The sequence below is a fragment of the Olea europaea genome, chromosome 17 (assembly GCF_002742605.1).
Source record: "Olea europaea var. sylvestris chromosome 17, O_europaea_v1, whole genome shotgun sequence".
Lineage (NCBI taxonomy): Eukaryota > Viridiplantae > Streptophyta > Magnoliopsida > Lamiales > Oleaceae > Olea > Olea europaea.
Genome location: NC_036253.1, coordinates 9,764,380 through 9,771,669, shown reverse-complemented (window position 1 = coordinate 9,771,669; position 7,290 = coordinate 9,764,380). Strand labels below are relative to the sequence as shown.

Here is a 7,290-nt window from a genome sequence, read left to right as displayed (position 1 = left end):
TACGACCGTCAAAGCGTTCTTCACAATAGCTTTAAATCGAATAAAAACATCTTTAATGTCATATTTTTGTTTTATAGGATAAATCCATATAGATCATGTACAGTGATCAATAAAGATGACACAGTATTTAAAGCCATAATGTGAAATAATGGTGAAGTCCGCACATCATTGAATATAGTTTTAAATGGGTGAGATGAGACCTAATGTTGTGTTGAAAAAGATAAGTTGTGGCTTTTATTACTTAGACAACCATTACACGAAAAATCAGATGACAAAGATGTTAAAGTTCCAAAATTTTTCGACGAAAAATGCGCTTTGGAATGGAAAGTGTTGAATGCCCTTACCTATAATTGTCACTTGAAAATGAAAGTTTCAATTTTTGGAAAGGCAAGCCGTGGGGTGGATATTGGCCACTCATACTCCATCTTCAGTTTTGCCTGTTAGAAGGGGTGCCCCTTGCACAGGTTCTTTTCGAAAAAATGCAGATGGTAAGAGCTCAATTGAAATATTATTGAACATCATATATGTGGGTTTGTTGAGTTGGTTATTTGACACTTTATCGACTTAATGAGTTTACATTTTAAATTATAATTTGAATTGATCAAATATACTTTTTATTCATATATTCATACGATTCCCAACTATTGAACACTTACTATTCACACGTTCTGTAAAGTTCAAAGTTTATAAATCACTCCTAAGCATGTGTATATACGTACGACAAAGATTTAATAAATTAAACGTGAGAAATGAGAGAACATATTCGCCTTAATTTTTGTACTACTCATCGAAATCCTCAATCTGTGTCTCATTATAATCTTGGTGAATGGTGATGATAATTCTTCTTTTCATTCCGGGAATGACTTCCAATTCCCCAAAAGTGTAGTTTTCCACCTACCAACACACGAGTTCTATATATTACTAATACTATTATATGCCAACTTGTATCTATCTGTACCCTAACCAATTTTTAACATCTTTTACTGGATACAAATCTCCACACATGGATTTGCTAGCACGTATAAAAAGTACAGATATTTCAGTTACTCCTAGTCAGCTTTCAGAATTTGCAATACATTCACAGCATACACTAACAAACATTGAGCATATTTTTATAGAAAAGCCATGCCATTATATGTAGGGATGGATACAGTTCGATTCGATTCGTTGAAATAATATTTTTTTGAGATCTACTCGAATATCACTTCAAGATAAATGACAACAACGAGATTTGAATTGGTTTGATTCTCAAAATTTGGCCGAGACCCACAAGTGCGTCTTTCCACAATGACACATGATGATCCACTTGTTATAATATAGTACCGATATATTTAGAGTCCATTTAGTAGGATTGTTATTTTTGCTTTTGTTTCTTGTAGAAAAACTTCATAAAAAAATTATCTTCCAGTTCGTTTCCATTAAATCATCGAAACTCCTTTTTTTTCTCAAATTTGTTTTTAACCACACATTCACACAATAGGATATTTTGCACGTAAGTCCAAATTTTTTTCGTACTTTCTAATCTCACATTCTTTATGAAATCACCATTCTAAAACTCATTTTCTTAAAATCTCTTTTTAATGAAAGACAAACGAAGGATTAGATCAACTTTCTTTAAAAACTTTTCTAACTAAACAAAGTACTATAAAAAAATATTCATATGTTAAAGACAACCTCTTTAATCTTAAAAGAAAGTTTTGATTCTATCAAACGGCCTGAAATATGTATCAGATTTGCCTAACAATATGCCGACGTACGGAAGTTCCAATATTCCTAGTGAATTTCTTGATAAAATCCACATGGTAAAGTCTGTTGGCAATTGTTAGGTTCTAAACTTCCAACTTCGACCTTTAATTTTTAGACCAATTAAATTCAGATTCAATCAAAATACCTGCAACATTAACATTGTCATATCAACGTTGCAGCCTTGTTTTTATGTTAAGAGTAATTGTGAACAAACATTTCACTTGCAACTTTTTTTTCCTTTTTATCATTCCAACCTTGTTGGGTTTTTGATAAAATCTATCCTAAAGTCGAGATGCTATTGTGCAACAAATCGAGGGCAATTTGGCTATTTTTTTGGACATCGGCTAGTTCTATTGTACTTCTAACATTAAGGTAAATGGTTATGTAAATATAAACTAAATGAACCTATTTCTTTTTCTGTCGGTTTAAAGTTTTTGCTTTACGTGATTTGACATATGGTACTTGTTCATACATATATTCTAAGTACAACGCTAATCGGTGTCACCATTTATAAAAAAATTTAGAAGTAAAACTTTTGATAGAAATTTAATAGCCCTGATGATGAATTGAAGATATAAAAATGAACAAAAAAATTAGAAGATTCTTATAAAATGCATATATAGCCACAAGAGAAATATCAGGATTAATTAAAACCCTAAATTGCAGATACAATGAATACTTATTTCCATATGATTTAATAAGCATTAATGCTAGTATATACATTCAAACAGCAGTTGCAGCTGCAGCTGCAGCTACAGCTACAGGCCAATCAATCTGTACTACATAAAGAAACGAGGGTATTAACTTGAGATACAGGCTAAACGACGATGCCCTGTACACAACTGGCAATCTTAACCAGTCTTGATTTCTGCCCTATTTGACGGCGGAGTCGCCATTTTTCAGGGTGCTTGGGCCGCTTTGAGCTCGAACCAGAACCCGTAAACCGCCGTGAAAGGTGGCTGTCAATCCGGGGGAGAACCGGGGAGTAGTGGTTTGCGGAGGTTCTAATTCAATATGGAAACGTTTCAACAATGAAAGTGCAACACTTTTGAGTTCTACAAGTGCGATTTCTTTCCCCAAACACACCCTAATTCCTGCTTGAAAAACTGGGAATTTAAAAGGGTTTTCTTGAAAGAAAACCCCATCTTTTAGCCATCTTTCTGGCTTGAATTCTAAGCAATCTGTGCCCCATAGCTCCTCACTTCTGCCCATTGCATATGGATGATAAGTAACCCTCCTCCCCTTCTTCACCGGCGTCCCATCAGGTAAAACATCGTCCTCTAAGCAGAATTTTGAATCGAATTGTATAGGTGGATACAATCTCATGCTCTCATACATTGCTGCATGCAAATAATGAAGTTCTTTCATTTGTTCATAGCTAGTAATCCCCTTGTTTTGCCCAATAACTCGATCAGCCTCGACTAGAATGGCGGCCTCCACCTCTGGGTGGTTTGCCATTAGCCAGAAAAAGCTCGTCAAGACAGATGCCACTGTGTCCCGGCCGGCCAAGAGGAAGCTAACCACAATATCCCTGAGAAATATTTCATCACTAACAGAAGTCATGAATCTTGAAAGGAGATCTTCTTGATTAGAAAATCCGAATTTTCGCCTTTGATTTATGACCTCTTGGGCTAATTTGTTGATCGTCTTGATTGATTTTCGAAGCTTTTTCTCATTTCCAATGTTTAAAAGCCGTCTAATCTTCCAAATAAGTGGAGAGACAGTCATGGCTCTTTCAGCCGACAGTTTTGATGCTAGGTCGAAAGAAACAGCAAATTTTGATATAGGTAAGGTCAATTCCAAACATTTAGGGTCTAAACCAAATGAAAATCTGCAAATACTATCAAAACAAAATCGTCGAAAAACATCTTGTAAATCTATAAATATATCTTTTTTCCCTTTTACAGATTCTAAAAGAGGTACCAGCCGTTGATCAATCTCATGATGAACAACTTCGAAAGCATATGATCTTATTGATGTTCGACCAAGCTCAAGACTTGCCATTTTCCTCTGAAACCTCCATAAATCTCCATCCACGTTGAATATGCCCCGGCCGAGAAAGTCACCCAAGATTGCAGAAAAGGGTTTCCCTTTTGGAAAATTATCAAACCTTGTTTTGAGCATATATTCAACATTAACAGGATTTGCAGTAATAGTATTATCAAGAACATGAATATGAATAGTCTAAGTAGGAGATTTTATTTTTTTAGATAAAGAAGTGCTAAAATTGACACAATCTCGAGTCACAAACAAAGATGAACCTAACAAGCCTACTTTCTCACTTTAAATTTTGTGTACTATTAACATGCTCTTTGTCATCACGTTGTGTAAGATTTTTTTGACCCATGATCACTTTTATACTAAGCCCTTGTTTGAGCCCAATTTTGGAAGAAAATACATTTTCAAACAATATATATATATATATTTTTTTTAGAACGTGCGGTTAAAAAATAAGAAATTTTTTTGATTTAGATACAAAATTATTTCATTAAAAAATGTGATTGAAAATGAATTTTTGATAAAATGGGACTCAAACAAAGGCTTAAAGGACACCAGTAAACGTCCAAAGCTCACAATATCCTATCCCGCTCAAACTCTCCTTGATCCATACATATACACATCTTGAAGTTCTCTTGTAAGGAAGGATAGTGATCTATTGCATAAGTCTCGGGCAATCAAATGTGAACAAATTCGTAATTGCTTCTTGAATGATTTGTATGAAAATTTGCTTTATTAGAACCTTAACAAATAATGGGTGGCAATATTCTTATTTTACACCATATTATAATGGGTGAATTAAATAAAGAAAACATATTTTTCTCAACTTTCTCTACTACACATAACATGATGCACCAATTGAGTGAGAGAGAACACAAAGGTAACTGACTGTTGGTACCCTACATAGCCCATGTAAAAAAAAAAAACAAAGGTTAATATTAACTTGATTTTTGTATTCCCAGACATTTGTATAAATCAAGTAAAAAAAGTAAAATGGTTGATGAGTTAAATAAAAAAAAAAAACGATAATCGGCACAGAATATTCTTATCATTTACATATTTTTTTAAATTATCATATCCATTTATTTTGGTGCTATACACCCTCAAATCAAGCAAATCTTGTGCAAAATAACAGTGTCATCTATTTTTGAGTTAATTGTTCCAATGGTAGCAACTTATATCTATATCTTTAATTATTCACTAAAATTTAAGATGTCGAATTTTGGTCACTAAACTTTAAAAAACATTAAACGTTACTTAAAAAAAAAAACGATAATCGGCACAGAATATTCTTATCATTTACATATTTTTTTAAATTATCATATCCATTTATTTTGGTGCTATACACCCTCAAATCAAGCAAATCTTGTGCAAAATAACAGTGTCATCTATTTTTGAGTTAATTGTTCCAATGGTAGCAACTTATATCTATATCTTTAATTATTCACTAAAATTTAAGATGTCGAATTTTGGTCACTAAACTTTAAAAAACATTAAACGTTACTTACTTGTATAATATCCATTTAAAATCTCTAAATGAATTGGTGACGTAGCTAACGGAATGCTCACGTGGTACTTTGTCATGCTGTTAAACTTTGATATGATCGAATTTTGATCACTAAATTTTGGGAAACATTTTCGATTGCTCACTATACTTTGAAAAAAAAAGGTTTTTATTGCTCACTAAACTTTAAAGCGGTCGAATTTTGGCTACTAAACTTTGAGATGGTCTAATTTTGAACACTAATATTTGAAAAAGGTTTTTTATTACTCACTGAACTTTTAGATGGTAGAATTTTGACTACTAAACTTTGAGATAGTCGAATTTAATCCACTACACTTTGAATAATGTCTTTTATTGCTCACAATAAATTTGAATTTAATTAAAATTCGTTGTTAAAATTCGGATTAAATTTTGAATTTAATTTAATTTTAACAATAAATTGTGTGTTTGAGCCATATTCTTTTTGAAGAATGTATTTTGAAATAAGAGATTGATGGGGAATGTGTTGTTAAAAAATAAAAAAAATTGATTTGCGTATAATTTTATTTTAATAAAGAATATGTGGTTGAAAATAAGATAGCAAAAAATATATTTTAGAAAAAAAAAATGAGACCCACAACTTTTCAACCGCACATTTTATTAACTTTTATCTAATTTGCTTAAAATCTTAAACAAGGATTCATTGTGTGTTTCATTGTAAACTTCAATTATTAAAATTTAGATCTAATTTAATTTTAATAACAAAATTATTGTATACTTCGTTGTAGAATTTAAATATTATAATAGACAACATTTGCAAAACTGTAAAAAGAAAGTGACTACCAAATACACAATAATTTTGTTATTAAAATTAAATTAAATCTAAACTTTAATATTTGAATTTTATAACAAAACGCACAATAGTTTAAAGTAAATTCAAATTTTAATAACGAAATTTAATTAAATCCAAAATTATTGTGAGGAATAGAGAACGTTTTTCAAAGTTTAGTGCCCAAAATACGACCATCTTAAAGTTTAGTGAGAAATAAAAAATATTTTTCAAAGTTTAGTGAGCAATTGAAGGCTTTTTTCAAGTTAAGTGACCAAAATTCGACTATCTCAAAGTTTAACGAGTGATGGGGCGCTACGTGTACAGTTCGTCTATCATGTTATCAATTCTATTAGAGGTTTTAAACGAATGTTGTACTAGTGAGTAACGTCCAATATTTTACAAAGTTTAGTGACCAATACTTGACAGCTTAAACTTTAGTGAGCAATTAAAGATATAAATATAAGTTCAGTGACAATTGAAACAATTAACTCTCTATTTTCATCATTAAAGCCATATAAAATGATGAGTACAATTCGAAAGTGGTTTTTCCGTTCTACACATTTTTCATTTTTGAGTCAAATTCAAACATTTTTACTTTTTTTTTAGTCAATTTAATGGGTATTTTCGTTGATTCTTCCATTTTTTTAAAATTTTATTCCGATTTATAAATAGAATTAGGATTCGTTTTGATTCTTTTAATGTGTTATGGGCTTGAAAGTCCTACATTCATTTTTTGATTAATAATAATTTAGTTTTTCTATTATTCAGTGAATTTTAATATTTCTCGTGTTTGTTCGTAAGAAATTCGAGAAACACTCATTTATGCGTTATAAACAAGATGCTTTTATTTTAATTCATGCTTTCTTGCGTACACTGAAATTTTCATAGAGAAGGCCGAAAATTTTTGGAGAACCCAATTGTGGGATGGTTGGAAAGATTTTATTTCAACAAAATATGTTTTAAATTATTTTATTTATAATTCATTGGTACTTTTTAAAAAAAATGAGATTATGATTTTATGTAATTATTTATTTATTTATTTCATTTTAAGTTCCTACTTGGTAGAAATTAAAATTCAGATTTTAATCTAAGTCAATAATTAATTTTAACTATACATTTTATGGAATCAACAACCTTTCAACCACGCATTGATTAATTTTTATCAAGATTTACTAAAAATTTAACTTTAATTCCCCACCAAACAAGGAATTAATTAATATAGAAGAGAAAT

At 30.8% G+C, this 7,290-nt stretch overlaps 1 pseudogene; it reads right to left on the bottom strand.

The window, feature by feature from the left end:
* Positions 1–2,516: 2,516 nt before the first annotated feature.
* LOC111365609 lies at positions 2,517–4,355 on the bottom strand (annotated as a pseudogene).
* Between the last annotated feature and the right edge of the window lie 2,935 nt (positions 4,356–7,290).